Source organism: Carassius auratus, chromosome 7 (genome assembly GCF_003368295.1).
Source record: "Carassius auratus strain Wakin chromosome 7, ASM336829v1, whole genome shotgun sequence".
In the NCBI taxonomy this organism is placed as follows: domain Eukaryota; kingdom Metazoa; phylum Chordata; class Actinopteri; order Cypriniformes; family Cyprinidae; genus Carassius; species Carassius auratus.
This window is the reverse complement of record NC_039249.1, coordinates 21,040,852-21,060,168: the sequence shown is the minus strand read 5'-3', so window position 1 is coordinate 21,060,168 and position 19,317 is coordinate 21,040,852.

The window sequence follows — 19,317 nt, the reverse complement described above, 5'->3', positions numbered from 1 at the left end:
ACAGACACCTTTCAGCTCGCTCTTCATCCTCCTAGTGAGAAATGAGTGGTTTCGCCTTCACTTCAAACATATCAAAGGCAGAGCTTTCCTACGGACATACAGCTATTCTGGCAGTTACAGAACAAGAGAAAGTGAGGAAAATAAATGAAATGCCCACCATGGACAAAGATACATCACTGTGGGGCCGTTAGATCAGTCTCCACCACAAGCCCCCTGGAGATTGGGTTATCGGCCACTGTCAGTGCCTAAGTGGATGCTGCGCAGCCCTGGGCGGTAGAAGATTCTCAGCCTGTATGTGCAGCTTTTAAGGGAGCATGAGAACTGCTCGTGCCTCAGCTCCTGGGCGAGTTTGGACGGCAGGCTTAAAGCAAGGAAAAAAACACAGTGCTGATATTGTGCCGAATGGCAGTGCCAGTAGTGTTATGAGGGCTCTTCACAGCATGAGAGTGGCATCGGCTCCCAGCTTCCTCTTGTACGATGATATTTATTTAGGTAACGCTGAATGAAAGGTAACCTTCTCCAGCTATAAGCAGTAAATGAATCCCCCCAAAAAATTGCCTGAAAGTGACTCAATAATTAAGTAAGTTAGAAAAGAAACCCAGATGGGAGAGTCTTAAGCAACTCTATCCACTGAACTGATTCATTACAGCATTTAATGCATGTAAAACCCTTTATGAAAGCAAACAGAAAGTAAGTGATTACATTAGGCCGTTGACATGCTGCAGTCACGCACCAAGTAAATGGCACAAACAAAACAAGTGTGATTGCAAAGGCTCTGTAGACTTTAGCCCTTCCTCACAATGTTCCAAATTGTACCGACAGGCCAATATTCCAGACATTCGGAAGCAGGCTTTGTTGAGGTTAAGGGTAAACACATGTGGCTCAAACTTTGGATATGTTTCAGTGCCGTCTTTTGATTCCAGCATCTTTATCCCAATCCTGGCAAACAGGAAGAAGTCTGTGTCCAGAAGAAGACAGCCAGGACTCTTTCTGTTTACCCATGACTCTCACAAGAGTCCTTCTGCTACCATCATCATCTCAAACAGCTGGGGCTTCATATAATACACCATAATACTAGTCTGTGTGTGTGCGTCTGTGCTCACGCATATTCAAAGTAGATTTGAAGGGTAAATTGCTTAATGATTTCTGGGAAAACTATAAATTGGGGTACCAAATAAGCACCATTACTACAATTTGATTACCAAGCAATTGAATTAGAGGGTAATCACCATTTCTATATATCATTATATTGAAACGCAATACAGGATTAGTTTATGCTGTTGGCTATGGGGAGAAGATATGACCATCTAAATAAAAGGTGAAAGTGTAAATCTACAGCTTTTAGCGACCCATTAAGGGTCATAGGATGCAATTTCAAATGTTCCTTTCTCTTTGGAGTGGTACAAGCTGTTTGCGCATAGATAAGATCCCTGAAGTTGCAAAGACTAAAGTCTCAAACCCAAAGAGATATTCTTTTTAAAAGTTAAGACTCATCTACGGCCCCCTAAAATGCCTCGTTTAAACATTATGTCCGCACTGGATGCAATAAATGTCTCGTTTATAATGGGTTTTATTTATTTTTTGCCTTGTTGCGCATGGAGATGACATCACAGTATGGTAAGGGGCGTAACACTTCCATCACACACTTGAGGTATTCAACCAATCACAACGCACTGGATGGCTGGCCATCAGAGCACACCTCGCTTTTAACGACTTAAAGTGCATTCAGGCTATCAATTTTTACCCATCATGTGTTCACGGGGAATCGAACCCCCAACCTTGCGCTTGATAAAGCAGTGCTCTACCAATTGAGCTACAGGAACACTATATATATATATATATATATATATATATATATATATATATATATATATATATATATATATATATATATATATATATATATATATATATATATATATATATATATATATATATATATATATATATATATATATATATATATATATATATATATATATATATATATATATATATTACTACTACTAGTAATACTTAATTATAATAAAATTAATAATATTATACTAATTAAACATTATTATATAATAACAGTCAGCCTACCAGTCAGCACAAAAAGATAACTGCATTAATGAAGCCTAAAAGCACAAAAAGCAACACGACTATTATTTTTAAGGATTTCTTTTGTCACAAAGGACTATTAATCTCAGAGATACATCATGGCATTACTTCTTCATACATGTTCCCCCTCATCACCCATACTGTATTTGCTCACGCAAGAGTGACTTTGCTTTCCTTTTCCTGCAATGCCCCATGGGATATGTCAGCTATCACAGAGATTGTGACGTCCTTGACAATCGTCCAGATGTCTTTGTGCTGTGATGATGGAGGATGAAGACTTGAGTCCCTCACGCTGATGGGCATCAGGCAGGCCTCTGAAGAGTCTGCGCTGTCAAGTGGTGGCTGCATGAAGAGGTGAGTGCTGGGGGCAGAGGAGAGACACGGGGCTCCATTAGTGCAAGAGTCCTTCTCAAGACCAGCTCGTCAACCCAAAGCTGTCCACATTTTAATACATTTAACATACACATTAACATATCTCACAACAATACTTCAAATAAGCATGCATGTTAATAAAGAGATACGAGATGTAATACCTAGACAAAATACCCTGAGTGAACCAGTGCTCTTGAAACGCCCTGAATCCCGCCAGCACTCTTCGCATGTGCTGCTTTACTTAAGCACACAGGACCAATCAAGCCACTGATTACTCGAATGGGCTAATTAAGGCTCATTAGACTCTAAGTCCTAACACCTGCATACAGTACACTCTGCATGCGGACAGGGCCACTGCTTCTCTCCCACAGCACACGGCTCTGCTAGCTGTCAACACTGGCCCCAACAACTGTCCCAGTCATCGGTCCGCTTTTGTTCCCCGCCCTTCACACTCTCTCATAAGGATCTCTCCAATTATGTGAGCAGACTGGGGACGTTGTGGAGTGGCCCAGTGGAACACAACGTGCCATGCTAAACAGGCTTTGTTAGAGACACAGATTTCTGATGCTAACGGCACCACTGGAGACAAAGCTAAAGAATGGGAATATGGAAATTGTGAAGAATTTAAGATCACGCATTCACATCTTGCACATAACACGGCAGTAGTCTAAACAAAAAGAATTATACTGTGAATAATGCACCTTCATAACTACATCTGAATTCAAAATGATGAAAAATACTAGTTTCTATCACATTTTACAAGGTTTCATTCAATGATCTCTATCATTGATGTCAAATGGTTCATCGCTATGTTTACATAATATATGTGTGTTTACTGTGTATATTTGTTATGTATATATAAATGCAAATACAATATATATTTTGAAAAATGTACATATATATATTTAGCTATATTCAAATAATTTATATATTATATATAAACATATTTAATATAAAATGCAATTATGTATATATATATTTGCATGAGTGTGTATTTATTTGATCTGCTGTATGATATATACAGTGTTTCTGCCATTTTTACTTATGACATTAAAAATCATGTACTGTATCATCTAGAATTCAGAGTTTCACAATAACAAATAGGACTTCACTCGATCATTCACATGCTTGGAACTAATAATTATGATATTTCCGGCTTCATTTGAGAGGCACAACAGTGGGTGTGTCTCATTTTGAAGGCAGCACCCCCAGTAGGGTTGCATATGCTGTCGAAGATGTCTCCAAAGAAAGAAAAAAATGACAATTTCTCACAAGGAATAACAGTCAGCTTTGTAATGGTTAGTTTTTCTGAAATGAGACATCCTCAATGACATACGTGGCTGACAATTGCAACCTCCAGAGGTTGAAATGGGACACAGCTAATACTCGAATTAATTAGTTGTTTGTTTTACCAAAATAACTAACAGTGACACTTTATCTTGAGGACCAGTTCTCACTATTATTATGACTTTGACTTTGACTATTAACTAGTTTATTATTATCATGCATATTACTAGCTTATTGGCTGTTTATTATTACTTATAAAGCTAATATTAATGCCTTATTTAGCATGACATCCCTTAAACTAACCCCATACCTAAAATTAACAAATACCTTAATAACTAAGCAGCAAATTAGAAGTCTGTTAAGGGAAAACTCTTAGTTAATAGTGAAAATGTGTACCCTATTCTGAAGTGTTACCAAACTAACTTATAAGAGTGATTTGGTTGGGAATCAGACCACAGTGGAAATACAGTATGCTTTTATCCACTAAAGACAACCAGCTCTTTTCACGCAGTATATTCAGCAGTGGTGAACAGTAGCACAGGACTGTTTTAGTGTAGTGTTCCATCCACATCAGCGAAAGTATACTTTTATTATTATTATTATTATTAATTGTTGGCGTTAACAGTTTCTTGCATGTCCATTCTACTGTGGTCTTCGTTCTGTACTTAAGAACACGTCTGACCTGTCACATTGATTTATATAATGCTTTGCCTGACTAAGTCATGTTGTACTTCATGACTTCAAGAGCCTTGTTCATGCTTAATGTTTCGTGCACCAGACGTGTAGGCCAGCTGAAGAAATCTTTCATTAAATGTCAAAGGACTTTTAATGAATGTCTGCAAAAGTTTGACCTTACAACAGTAGTTCAGCCTTTAACGTGAACAAGAAGCGCACACAGTTCAATTAGGTCCGTTTAAAATCCGTATGGCTCCGAATGCAAAAACTTTATGACAAAGTTTCAGTGGCCTCTGGAAAAACGCTGTCCATTCCAACCTGTGTCCACTGGCATGCAGACAAACACAGGCTCGATTTTCGGAAAAATATTTTTTCAACGGTGCAAAAACAAATAAAATATGATATCTGAACCTTCTGCAATAAGGATAAACCTCGGAAAATGTTTATGAAAAATAATCACCAGAACACCACACGCATGTGGTGTTTACACTGACGCCAGTGTCGCAGCTATCCCACATCTCCGACAAACACTGGGGAGGGGGCAGGCGGCAAAACAGGAAATATCTTTTGCATATTATTTTAAGTAACTGTTCAAATTTCATTTCAGAATGGTAATCCACAAAACAAATATGTAGAGGCATATTTTAAAAAGGGAGGCTCTGCTTCAATTTCCTATTGTGGTGCAGAATGTGTGTTTACTCTTTGTGTCTGTTTGAATTGATTTGCACAGCTCGGCAGACAGCGGCTGAATGCTGCGACCAAGAATCCATCATCTCATGTGATCTGATAGTTCTGCAGTATTAGATTGATTTTCCTCTCTCCTCTCATCTTTCCCCCGTCTCTCGCTCTCTTTGTCTGCTTTCCTACCATTGGCGACGTTAACAAACATGCCAAGTTACCTGTCTCCCCATCTGCTAAGATAGAAACACAGTCTCTTCCGTCACCAACAACAGATTAAGGTGTGAGGATAAAGGGTAAACTGTTCACGGTTGTGGTTTTATTCCTTGACACCAACCTTTTAAAAAAGAAAGTGCGCTCCAACTGGCAAAACCTAAATGATCTTGGAATGCTTTTTTGGAAATATCCACTTGATGTATTCTTATTCCTGTTGGATTTGGCCTTGAACTGCTACGAGAATAGAGACAAGAGGAGGCTTAACTTTCCCAAACCATCTTAAGACTCGCGTCAACTCCTCCGAGCCATCGTGTGATCTCTATCTCCCCTTCCCGCTCGAGCGAAGTTTAAAAACACCTGTCATGGTTTCAAAGCGGGGACTCAGGGCAGGCGATCACCTCTCCGGCAACACTACAGTGAGAGGAATTGGAAAAGAGGAGATTTTTAAAAGCTCAAAGATCCTCTCATCGCTCTTCTTTAACCGTCAGCGAAGGCAGCCGAGACTGCGCGCAGGTATAAGCCCCACTCTGGCGTACCTGAGACTTCTATTTTAAGCCCTCCCTTCCGTACGGCATGTCAGACGAGCCCGAAATCCCTGCTAATACTAGTTACCTCTGAAACATAGATCTTACTGTTTGGCTTTTAGCTTTGACAAGTTATTTCCTACTCCCTTTGAAATAAAAAAGTGGAGTGTTCTGACACCGACTTTACGTTTTTGAGCTCATTAAAGCCGGGATCTGCCTCAATGCTACCTGGATTTTTTTTTACCGGCGCGATAAGCCAAATTAATATGAACTCGTCAGGGCCACTTAAAATGCTTCTTGTTATCCAAAGCCTTGAGCTCCTGCAACTTATCACACAGCCACTGATATCCTTTAAACTAGCAAGGTGCAGTGCTTTAATTAAAACTAGTAACATTCCCTTGGAAGAGGAGGAAAGGAAACGTAGAGGGGTGGACTTCATAATTTATCACAGGCTGGAGTTAAAAGGAAGTGATTTCACAAACTAAAGCAACGGCTAATACCGCTTAAACTGACACGCGGCGAGCTTCCCCACGTTCAGACGGGCCGGCGAAGAAACAAAGTCCCCGAGGATGTACATCATACGCTAAGCTGTGAAATACTACATGTAGCATGTTCTCCGGCGCAACCCTTAAAACTGGCACCAAATGAAAATGGATGGGTGCTCTTCCTTTGTGCTACTGAGCCGAGAGATATATCTTTGTAATATCCACCATATTTTACTGATAATAAAAAGCAAAGCGTCACATTGCCACCGGAACACTTAGCTAACATAGAGGGAAGAGGCGGCCATAGCAAACAATGTAAATCAGTCTGAGTAATATTGCTTTAAACTTAATGTAATATACTCTCTGCAAGTATAGCCGTCCTAATGTACATTTACATACTGGAGACACAGGCGTATATGGCGTATGAGTACATATCCCTAGACGTACAGACATCCATAAACAGACGCACACAGGCACAGGAATACACACTCGTACACACTAAAAGTCTATTGAGCATTTTTTTTTTCTTTGCCAAGGCGCTCTGAGGATAATACAATTCTTTTTCTCTCCCTCTCTCTGTCTTTCTCTCCCTCTCTCTCGCTCTCTCCACTTTCTTTACAATACATCATTCAGTTCTGCCTTATGCCTGCATGAAATTCATTTTCTAATGGAAATATTTGTTTTGTAAATCAAATATGTATTATGCACAGAATGCAAAGCACAAATTAAATTATGTTAATGAAATGAAAGAGATATGAAATGCATATTTCATGGACAAAACATAACCCCAGCGAACAGCCATTTCTTGATAAAAATCTTTAAACACAATCTCATTCAGAGAAAGACATATTGCTAAGGCAGATAGCACCTCATTAAAATGGTCTCCTTTAATATCAGTGCTTAGTATATATAGGATTGTAAATAACCACTGGGGACGAGGAACCAATAATGAAATACTGTCTTTAATAGCTTGCCCATTGATGTCAGCATAAAAAGTGCGTAGAGGAATATTGGAAATTGGGCGCGCACACACATAAAGTCAAAAGCTGTAAATGATTGCATATTTAAATAGAGCTGACTAAGGCAAAGATGATATAGATATAAGTAATAGGCAGAATATTATGCTGACCTCACATAATTTAACTAAAAAAAAACACTGTTTTAAATTTTATATTGGTTACAGTTAATGAATAATAGATTCCTCGGCTGTTGTTGTGCACTGCCTGATCTTAATAATAATAATTATATATATATATTATATATATATATATATATATATATATATATATATATATATATATATATATATATATATATATATATAAGCGCCTAAAAGAAAAGAAATGGAGTCGCTCTGCCTAGCTGACTCACAAATGAACTAAACTGGCTTTTCAGCAGAAATAAACATGGCAATACGTACAAAAGCTAGAGCGAGAGAGAGATGCCCACTGCTTTGATTTGATGGTGGTGAGAGTAGAGAGGGTGGGGTGCTTGACCTGGCTTATTCTGCTTAATGCTAAATATCTTAATTACCCCACAATACGCAATTACCAGCTGCTCCAAACAAAGCATGGATTTAAACCCAAATAAAACCCAGCTGAGGTCTGCTGAAATTTTTTTCCCCCTCTCTCAGCCTCTTGCCACTTGATTGACAACACGTATGTGAGTGCAATAAAGGCATTTGCATCCAAACTGCAGGTGCAGCAGCCCCTAAATTCCTAAATGTGACCCTGGAACACAAAACCTTAAGTCGCAATGGTGCATGGGTCAAAATGATCCCATTAGGATATTAAATAAAGACCATGTTCCTTGAAGATATTTAGTAAATTTTCTACCGTAAATATATCTAAACTTAATTTTTGACAAGTAATATGCATTGCTTTAAAGGTGATTTTAAAGATTTCCAAATGAACTCAATATTTAGATTTTTTGCACCCTCAGATTCCAGATTCCAGTTGTATCTCGGGCAAATATTGTCCTATCCTAACAAACTTTTATTTAAAAAAACAGACCAGCACCCTCCTTGAAGATATGAGTAATAGTGTTTTCCATACTTACCCATGACCTTTGCCTTTATCCAATACTGTCAAGTTAATTATTAGGATTTTTTATTTTTTTATTATTATTATCTTTTTGTCCGACTATGAAGAGATTATACCATCAGGATGGACATATCATAATCTTTTCAATTTTTGCCGAAAAATGGACAGCTTTTTTCCTCAAGCTGTCAGAGCCATCCTAAAGGTCTTATCCACTAAATAATCTGATTAACAGATTTTAATTGTGTTTTCAATAATTGTTATTCTGCATTTGTTTAGCTGCGAGCTGAGAGGAATTGAGCACGAGGGGAAACACATGAGAGCGTGAGAGAGATAAACGGTGGGAGGGAAAAAACGAGGTGATGGTGGCTGAAGTCGGGCTGATGAAGGATGGAGACCTGTCAGAGGAGGTCACCACACACAATCTCATCACATCAGCCTCACATTACACACTTCATTTCCATCCTACCAGTTTCTCCACACCTGACTGAAAACAGGCCGGTCCACTGCAGGTAGCAAAACAAGTTAGTGCTCATACACAGTTTTGTGTTTTTGAGCAACATTTTATATTTTAGAGGTATATTTCAAGTATGTTTTTATTCGTGCTGACCTCATCATTCCACCATTCTATAACCGCCAGCAACATAATACAGACAAGGTAAGAAATCTAATATATATGAAAACCAAACCTGCCGTAAAACTCACTTGTTTCACTTCTATTTTCTTATTTTTAATATTATGAATCAGTAGTTCTCAACTGGCTTTGCTTCAGGACCCAAACTTCACATTAATCACGGTAATGATCCAAAACAGCGTTTTGTACAGTACTTGCATACACAAAAACAGAAGTTTGTTTTACTTGACATTAAATATTGCATTAGTATTTAGAATACTGCAAGTAGAAAGTTTGGCTGGAAGTTGATAAACCTTAAATATTCAGTTGTAGTCTTGTTCAGTAATAACTTGTCTGAAAATCATTGTTAAATTAACAAAAGAAAGACTTGAATTGAGACATTTGGTTTTTATTTTAGTACAAACCATTAATTTTGACATTCCTAGGTCTGAGAATTTTTTGAATGTAACTTTCGGAATTTTTTTTTTCAACCTGTGACTCGATGAAAACAGGCCCAAGGGCATTTTTGGGTCGCAACCCACCAGTTGAGAATGTAGAGTTATACAGCAGCTGATAGGAAACATGTTTTGCCTCTGTAGGCTATAATATCTGCTAAAGATGAAGCCTGATGTTTTCACATGTGTTCAATTGTGATTTTCTAGGATACACATTACACATAACAAAATCTATAGTAGACAGATGTAGCTCCCTCACACTAAACTTTGAGATATTTAGCACCCAAACTCCCCGAGTTGTTCACAGTTAGACAGACTGTTACAGTAATCTCCACTATTTCTTTAGTTTCTGAGTTTATAGGCTAGGGCCTTTTTGATCTGAATTAACCATCTTTGACAATCTGTGTGGATTTTATTTATGCTTGGTCTTTTAAAATGCAGCCTAGAGAGCTCTTAAGAGTGATGTAACATCCTGTGAGAACCATCAGAAATATGCAGGCAGCTCTGTGCATGAGGAAAGCGTGTGGGCCATATGAAATTGACACATGCATCCTGGTATTATATGATAAAACCCTATTCTCTCCAAATGACCATATCTCACCCATGTTACGTCCTCCCACCCCACAAGCCCACCAGCTGCATGCTGCTACAGCTGACATCTTTTATAACAACCATCATGCTCCATATGCGCCGTTCCTTTTTCTCCCGCTCGCTCTTCGCCTCTTAGAGGAGTTCCCACAGAAAACAGCGGTTTGTGATGACTGGACACATCGTGTGAGGCACAGGAGCGCAGAATAGCACAACATGCCAATAATCCTCCTTTACAGTCTAAATATGGCACTTGAAGAGTAAGATGCAAAAGTTGAAATGGGATCACGGCTAGGCAATTAACACCGCTCTTCAAATCTCCTTTAGGCTGTGGAACAGGGGAGAGCAAGAGTATAGGAGAGCAATGCTGAATATGGTGGCAGAAAAAGGTGACCTTGTTAGGTAATTAACATCTCTCTCCAAGTTTAATTAGAAAGGCTACATCAATTCAAAATTCGAATAAAAGGAGTGCGGCAATCAAAAAAAGAAGACCGAAACACCAGCGTCTGTATGTAAAATGCTCATCTGATTGTATAAAAGCATTAAAAATGCACCTGTTCGTGGATAAATTGCTTCACTCGCTAGAAATCCCCAGGGGCCGAGTGCTTTTCAAAATAGCATCAAGTGTTACGATGCTATTTACATGCGTTGATACATAGAATGCAAAGCCGGGGAAAACAGAGAAAAGACGGCAAATTATTTGTGCATGTCTCAGTCCTCTTGTTAAGATTCAAAACAATGCTTCAAAACTTTCCTGATTTGGGGCTCTGGGTCTCTGTTGGCCCGTTCTTTCCCTGCCAAAGCCTGCCTTAACCCCCTTTAGTGTTGAGCAAACAATCTCCTCCCGCTCACAATAACTTTGAAGGAAGATGTTTTTGTTTAAGTCCCAGAGCCGTTATTGGCATCCGGTCCAAAAATAAAAGCGTGTTCTCGTCGGAGGCTGACTGACGGGTGGCTGACAGTCCGCGTAGATGAGCCGTATATTCATCAGATGTTTAATTGAGACGGGGTGCGCAGGTCGCCAAGTTAATGTAGCAGGGACGATGCGGGATTTATAATGATGATTGATGGTGTGACGGCACCGGCCTGACTATGAGCGCTTTGCGCTGGTGGGTCCGACGCCGTGGACGGACCGGAAAGACGTTCCTAACGAGGGCTGGATCCTATCTACTTCCTCCTGCCACTCAGCTCAACTCCTCTAACATGACAGGTCTGACCTCACGATCGGCACAGACACACGACTGTCCCTGTCCAATCAGACATATGCAGAGGCACAATGCAAACTGTTTTAGTGGTTATTCGAGGCATAGCCCAGACCTCTGTGTGTATGGGGACATCTTTGGGTGAATAATGGAACACAGAACACTTTTGCTGCCACATCTGAAAGATGTCATTTAGCCCATGTGAGGTAAATCTTAATATGACGAGAGCTAAGATTAAAGGTCCCACTAACCTCAGTATCAGCCTCAAACTGATAACATCAGCTGTACTGCAGTTCTCAAACAGTTACAAATACACTGACTCTTCTGACACTACGCTTCCCATGTATTACACAGTAGTGAATTACAGTAAGCATAAAAACATTATATAGGCAAGCAGCACTAAAAATGTTATTTTTTTATTTTTATTTTTTTAAAGAAGTCTCTAATGCTCACCAAGGCTGCAATTATGTAATCGAAAATACAGTAAAAGCAGTAATATTGTGAAATATTAATATTTCAATTTAATCAACTGTTTTTTTTTTTTTCCCCATACATTTCAAAGCCGTTATTACCGTATTTTTCGGACTATAAGTAACACCTAAGTATAAGTCGCATCAGTCCAAAAATACGTCATGATGAGGAAAAAACATAGATAGGTCGCACTGGACTATAAATCGCATTTATTTAGAACCAAGAACCAAGAGAAAACATTACCGTCTACAGCCGCAAGAGGGCGCTCTATGTTTTCAGTGGTATGCTACAGTGAGTGAGTGAGTGAAGTGAGTGAAGTGACATTCAGCCAAGTATGGTGACCCATACTCAGAATTTGTGCTCTGCATTTAACCCATCCGAAATGCACACACACAGAGCAGTGAACACACACACACTGTGAGCACACACCCGGAGCAGTGGGCAGCCATTTATGCTGCGGCGCCCGGGGAGCAGTTGGGGGTTCGATGCCTTGCTAAAGGGCACCTAAGTCGTGGTATTGAAGATGGAGAGAGAACTGTTCATGCACTCCCCCCACCCACAATTCCGTCCGGCCCGAGACTAGAACTCACAACCCTTCGATTGGGAGTCCTACCCTCTAACCATTAGGCCACGACTTCCACGACAGGAGCAATGAGCAGCATAGAGCACCCTCTCGCGGCTGTAGAAGGTAATGTTTTCTATCGGTTCATGTCAAATTAATTTTGATAAATAAGTCGCACCTGACTATAAGTCACAGGACCAGCCAAACTATGAAAAAAAGTGTGACTTATAGTCCGGAAAATACGGTACTTCAGTCACATAATTATTTATATATCATTCTAATATTCTATTTGGTGTTAAATAAATATTTCTTATTCTTATGAATGTTAAAAACAGTTACTGTTTTATAACTGCTTAATATATTTGAGAAACCCATGATATTTTATTTTTAGTTCTTTAAATGATAGAAAGTTTAAAAATTCCATTTATTTTAAATAGGTTTTAAACAATGTACAAATGTCATTTTCTATACGTTTAATGCATCCATGCGGAAAAAAAATCAATAAAACATGTATTAATTAATGACATTTAAGATTTAATTTAAACCAGTGAAGTTGTTTATTGCTTTTGTTTCTTAAAAATTTTGGCTTTTGCATTCCACAAAAACAATCATACAGTTAAAAATAATATAAATATTATAATAAGAGTAATATAAAATCTTTCGGTGGTAAACCATCCCTTTTAAAGGAACACTCCACTATTTTTTTAAATAGGCTCATTTTCCAACTCCCATAGAGCTAAACACAGTTGCGTTTTACTATTTTTGAATCCATTCAGCAGGTCTCCGAGTGTGGTGGTAAAAAAACTGTACAACTCAAAAACTTTATTTTCAAAAATTAAAAATACAAGTGGAATGTTCCTTTAAGTTTATCCCATTGACTGCACTACACACACATCATTTTATTAGTGTTCAAGATTAGCCAAAGTGAAAACACTTTTGGCAAACTTTTTTGGCTTTACCAAAAAACATGTGATGCTTTAGCCCTAGAAGCCCACTTCCAATAGCCCCTACGGAGACTGCACAGTGACAATTTTCTATGCACATTAATGTAGAGGTTTACACAGAAACTTTGGCCTACAAGTTTGCTCATACTTGTGAAGTGAAGGTGCTCATACAAGCAATGGGATCATTTCCTCCTTGTGACTCTAATGCACTGCTACATATAAAATGACAAAAAGGCCAAGGACAAAATAAAAACAGCTTAGTTTCATGATCACAGGGAAATGCTTTTAAAGTGGAGACACAAATAAACAAATCTGAAATGATGCAACTGTGAACACCACAATCTCGTCAAAAAAAACGGATCAGTCATGTCGGCACTTGTCCCTCATAAAGTGAGGCATGTGGCAGGTACACGGATGTGGAGGGGCTAGTAATTGCCTACAAGTGATGCACTAATAACGTGACAGTAACCTCAGGACCTCTCCCAGCACCACACACCAAAAAGACGGGAAAACCAAGAGAGGAGAGGAGAGGAGAGGAGAGGAGAGGAGAGGAGAGGAGAGGAGAGGAGAGGAGAGGAGAGGAGAGGAGAAAAAAACAGGCTGTCAGTGAAAGAAGAGAGAAGAACAAACCCACTCCACCTTGCAGGAGTTCGGGGTCCGATTGGTGGTGCTTCATCCAGCAGCAATTATATCGACTAATTAGAATTGGACAATTTCTTGTTTGAAGCATAAAGAAATGACAAAGGAGGGCAAGTGAAAAGCTATAATTTAGAGCGAAACAGCATTAAAAATCCAGCCTAATCCCGTGCTAGCATGTGCCTCTATGATAACATAGACCGCAGACTATGTCCTCGATTCTTCCCCTTTCTCGCTCTCCCCATTTTTTTTTCTCCCTTTTTCGCCTTTTTTTTATTTTATACCATCTGGCCCTCTCATCTCTGACATAAAAAAAGAAAACTAATTCATGTTCGGAGTCATCCACATGATGAATAGTGTAGGTCCAGGTGCTTTGAGTGTAAAAAAGGAAAGTGGAGGGAAAGAGAGGGAGGGTTGAGGATGAGAGAGAATTATATATGTATATCATCTCCCATTGTACACAAGGGTGATTTTAAACTGCGCTCATGATTAAAGCGAGGGCTTGCGTTACAGTATATTCCTCACCGCAAAGTGATCGTAATTAGATATTTAATCTGTAATCCAAAATAGGCCGTGATGCCAAAGACAAAAAAAAAAAAAAAATTGGTGGAAGATGAAGGGATGGGTGAGAGATGATAGAAGGCGGCAGAAAAAAAAGCAGCCTTTTTTCTATCATATGAAGGTCACAATGCGATGTGATTGTTTGCCTCAGTGGAGGTGAATTATGTCACCCAGACAAGCTCTTAACCCATGTTACCTTCATTCTCTCCCTCCCTCGCTCTCTCTCTCTCTCTCTCTCTCTTCTTTAAACAGTTTTCTATTGAAGAGGATTCAATCACCATAATGAATCTGAGGCCAGGCAGCAATCTTCTCCACAGAAAGAAATTCTAAAAGGTTATAGAATTTGTAAAATGAACAGCGCAGAGGAAGTAAATGGCAACGTGTGCATGCGTGTATATATATATATATATATATATATATATATATATATATATATATATATATATATATATATGCATGTGCAGGGTGGGGGAATCAATTATTGCAGGACACAAGGCAGTCATAATATTTAGCCGCCCTCGTTCACTCTGCTGCTCAGGTAGGCTCAAACACTGCCGCTTGTACAGGAGGTGAGGTTTATTTTTAGGAAGAGTGTGTGTGTGTGTGTGTGAGTGTGTATGCCACGCCCGGCAGGCAGAAGGAGGCTGGCACTGAAGCGTATGAGGGAGGCGCCCCTGACTGAGTCTCATAATCATATGCTAGATTAGGTTAAGTGGTGCACAAACCCGTCAGTAATTCAGCCCACTGTCTCCCAGGGAAACTGATTCACTCCTCCCCCTCCTCCATCATCCGAACTCCACGACACACACACACACACACACACACACACATGCCAAACATTTAGCTGGAACGGGTACGTATAGGACGCCAACGATCCCCCATATGTGATCAATGCGCCCGTCGGCCTTCCTTCTGAGCTCCATCACGTATGAAATGACTCCACCTTGGAATATTCCGGAGCCTGGGCTGGATTGATTGATTTGTGTTATTCTGAGTGGCGTGTTCACTTACTCCATCTTCAACCAAAAGCCCTCACGCCGTAGCGACTGATGTTCTGTCAGCACCGCCGATCCTCAGACGGGCCTGTCGTTAAGGCCTGCGACGGATGACGAGGGACTGGCGTGACATCAGATAGTGGCCTGGCGGAAGACACCTATCCTCCATGTTCCTACATAATGAACTCTTAAAGAAGGTTGCCGGCTGTGAGGAGAGCCGCGGGAGCCTGGAGCTCATCAGTGTCAGTCCTGAAAAGGTTCCGGAATGAATGAGTGCGAGGAATCAAAGGGAGATTACACGTCTGACCATGTATCATCCTCGATATATTGAACGGCGCCATTGTGCAGATAGAGCGCTTATAAAAAGTGGTATTGTGCCGGTCTGAAAGACTGTGTGGGCTCTCTGCATGACTAATCTGTCTCCTCCCATTATTTTATTCAATCTTCGCTGACTTTATGCCTTTGACATTTTTGCTTCACTCAGTAAGTTTGAGTTGAATGGACAATTTTAACGATTTTTTTAAAGGCATTTGCCAAGGCGGCCCGTGCGCGCGGGGAACAAAAAAAGAGGCTATCTCTTTGTTTCAATGCATAATTTATTACTAAAAATGGTCTTTTGACTAATTCCAGCGGGCAGGGTGAGAGTCAGAACATGTTCTTTTCCTCTCAATACTGAAAGGCGCATTGGATTTTTCAAGTGAAAACATTTGATAATGCCTCGGTAAGAGATGTCTCTCTCTTAGTTGCTCCGTTCAACTCTTTCAACGTGCAAAGAAAAAACACGCGAGTCCAAATGAATAGCGGCTCGGGGTCTGCTATAGATGCGCCGCTATTTATATTCCTAACCAAACTGCTAAGAAAACAATTCAGAGTCAATGAGCTGTTTTTGCATTCATAAGCATAACTGATGTGCTCTGAGAGATTTATACAAAATCGCACAAAACACACACGCACACACGCACCTAAGGGCTGTGGAAAAGAAAAAGGAAAGCAATTCGATATGTAGTATGCTGCCAAAAAATAAACACGCACGCACATACAACTACCTCAAAAGCCATTTGTACGTAACACTGCCACAGCAACAGGCTGATAAAACACAGAGTAGGACGGTCACTGGCATTAAGAGATTAGCTTAAGTCCAAAAGCAATCATCATCTGAATATTTGATTATTAAATCTGCCTGTTAAATTGATTATGGTAATGCGGAGGGCAGGTGGGATCGGGAACAGCACCTGGCCACATATGGTGGCCGCACACAAACACACACACACACGCACAAACTCCTGCTACAGTACGTTCTGCCCACTGCTGTCATTACACCACATCAAATGTGTGGACTCATCTCTCTCTCTCTCTCTCTCTCTCTCTCTTTCAGGTGAGAGCTCCCATCAGGCCGCAGGGCATGGTGTACTTGCAGCCGTGAAATCAGGTTACAGAGAGTGAATGAGCTGAGTGTGACTGTCAAACACGGTAAAACACACCAAGAGACAAGTGTGCTTCCCTCTGACTTACTGAGCAAACATTTATGAATGGGATGGTAATAACGTGGAGGAAGTAATAATACAATACAAATGGTGTCCTATATGTACATCAAAGTACAGTAAATGTGTCACTTAGGAAAAGCGATGGTATCAAAAGACCTTCACTTAGATATTATGGCTTTTGAATGTGGACTCAATGAGATTAGGGGGAAATATTGCTCAGTGTATCAGTAAGCATCCTTACTCGTTTAAAATAGTCGACAGATATATCGGAAAAGTGCATTCTGTAATTTTTGTTTATGTTGCACTGGCCGATATGACGGTTGTCTTGGTCTTATACCGACACCTAGCGAAGTGAATGTTACATCATGTTTCTGATGCCATTGTCGAAAAGCTCTGTTTGCAGTGTGCCATGATTAATTCATTCAGTAAGTGAAAGTGTGCACAAACAAAGCACGGTTACCGAGATAAACCAAGCAGTATTTAGCTGGACATGTGATCTGAACACGTCAGCGCCAATTAGTTAAACCACTCTAGGTAAACTCCATGTGTTTCATAGGCTACTGATTTGACTGAAGTCTTCGTCTCATGTAAGTGTACATCATTAAAGCATTTTTATTTCTGTGTTAACTGAGGCTAGTTGATAAAACAGTACACAGGTAAAAAGTTGTACAGCCTCCTCTGATTTTCATGCCAAGTGGATTTTGAATGTGACTATTATACATTTTTATATGTACTTTAATAAATGTTTTTTTTTTTTTTTTTTCTTGCTGTGGCAGAATATTCACATGTCTAAATTTGGACCATCCACTTGAGTCACACCTTCTGTAGAACATTTGCTTTATATAGAAAATCATCTTCCCACCCTCATGTCACTCAAAAGTATTTTTCCTATGAAACACAAAAATATCAAATATCAAATGATCAAAATGTGACAGTTACATCCATGGTGTTCACTGGTATATTACAAAAGCATTAAGAAATGATTATAAAGAAATACACATATTGCCAGTAGCGTATACTACTAATAATATTTAAATATGAAACCTGTAAATATTTATACACATATGAATATAAATTGATCCATTAGACTAATCATCTAACCCCTAAAGAAAAAGGCAGCTTTTCTACAACACTATATAAATATATGATCAGTCCTCTATTTAAACTTCACTGTCACATCTATAATTCTATTTTCCACTCTGCACATGAAGATACTGCTGGTCAATACATCCACATGCACATGAGGTCTGTCTGCCTGTGTGAGCGTGTGCGCGCGTGTGTGTGTGTGTGTGTGTGTGTGTGAGTGAGCAGCAGGTGGAGTTCTGAGTTGATGAGCTTGTCATAGCTGATTATGTCACTGTGGGGCTAGCCTTCAAAACTGACGGCAGAGCTACAAGAGCTCTTACACGTCTGTCAACACACAGTGGAGACAGGCTGTTTTAACAATCTCACACACACAGAGGCTCCTGGGGAAAGCTATATCTTCCCTGTGAGGCAGTACAGGGCAGTTAGAGTGGTACAGTGCTACAGGATTTCAGGAATGAGTGGAGTCTGTTTAAAAGCACGGGCGAGCGCTCTTAGACATGAGCACAGAGGAGTAGCTAATCGCCCTGTGATCTTTTAAACACGCTATGCTATGTTCAACGGCAGCTTGAGAACTCATTTAAGGCCTCGGAGGAGAGCGGGAGGGGCGAATGTGCTGAAATTACCCGCCGCTAAACTGCTAAAGTCAGGCTAAAGCGCTGATTTATTCAACAGAGACAAAAGACCAAGGGAGGGTTTTAAGAGATTCATATCACTGCCAGAGTCTCCTCCAAGGAGCTTTGTGTGGAAGTGTATGTGTGTGTGGTTTGACTGGTCTTTTTTTACACAACCAAAAGCATGCAAGAGAAACTATATTCAATGCTTAGAAGCAAAAAGTAGTGACGTGTGTATGTGTCCATGCCCACTTCTGACAGTCAATTTTTTTAAACAAACCAAATGACCAACAGGAAATATAATTTAGAAGAAGCTTTTATCCAAAGCAAAGTACAACACACATATTTACTGGTAACCTTGTCAACAAAATTACTGATTTTGGTGAACCAAAAATACATTTTTAAGCCTATAATTAACTGGGTTAATTAAAAAAAGGACATTTTCATTAAAAGACAAAAACTGTGACTAAAAGCTTTTGTAAAAATGAATAATACACATATACCAGAAACAGTCTACATGTAACACACTGATGTTTACCCCCAGTGGGGTTTGGATCTACAACCTTTACCAGCATAGATCATTTAATCACCAGGCTACACACTCCAAACAGTGTTTTGGGCTCTGTCAGGCCTCACCAGAGCTGCTCTCGCATTAAACACTCTTTGAAAATGTCCCAGTACCCTCCTCTCTCCACCCTCCCACTCCCCCCCCCCCCCCCTCGGTGAACGCACA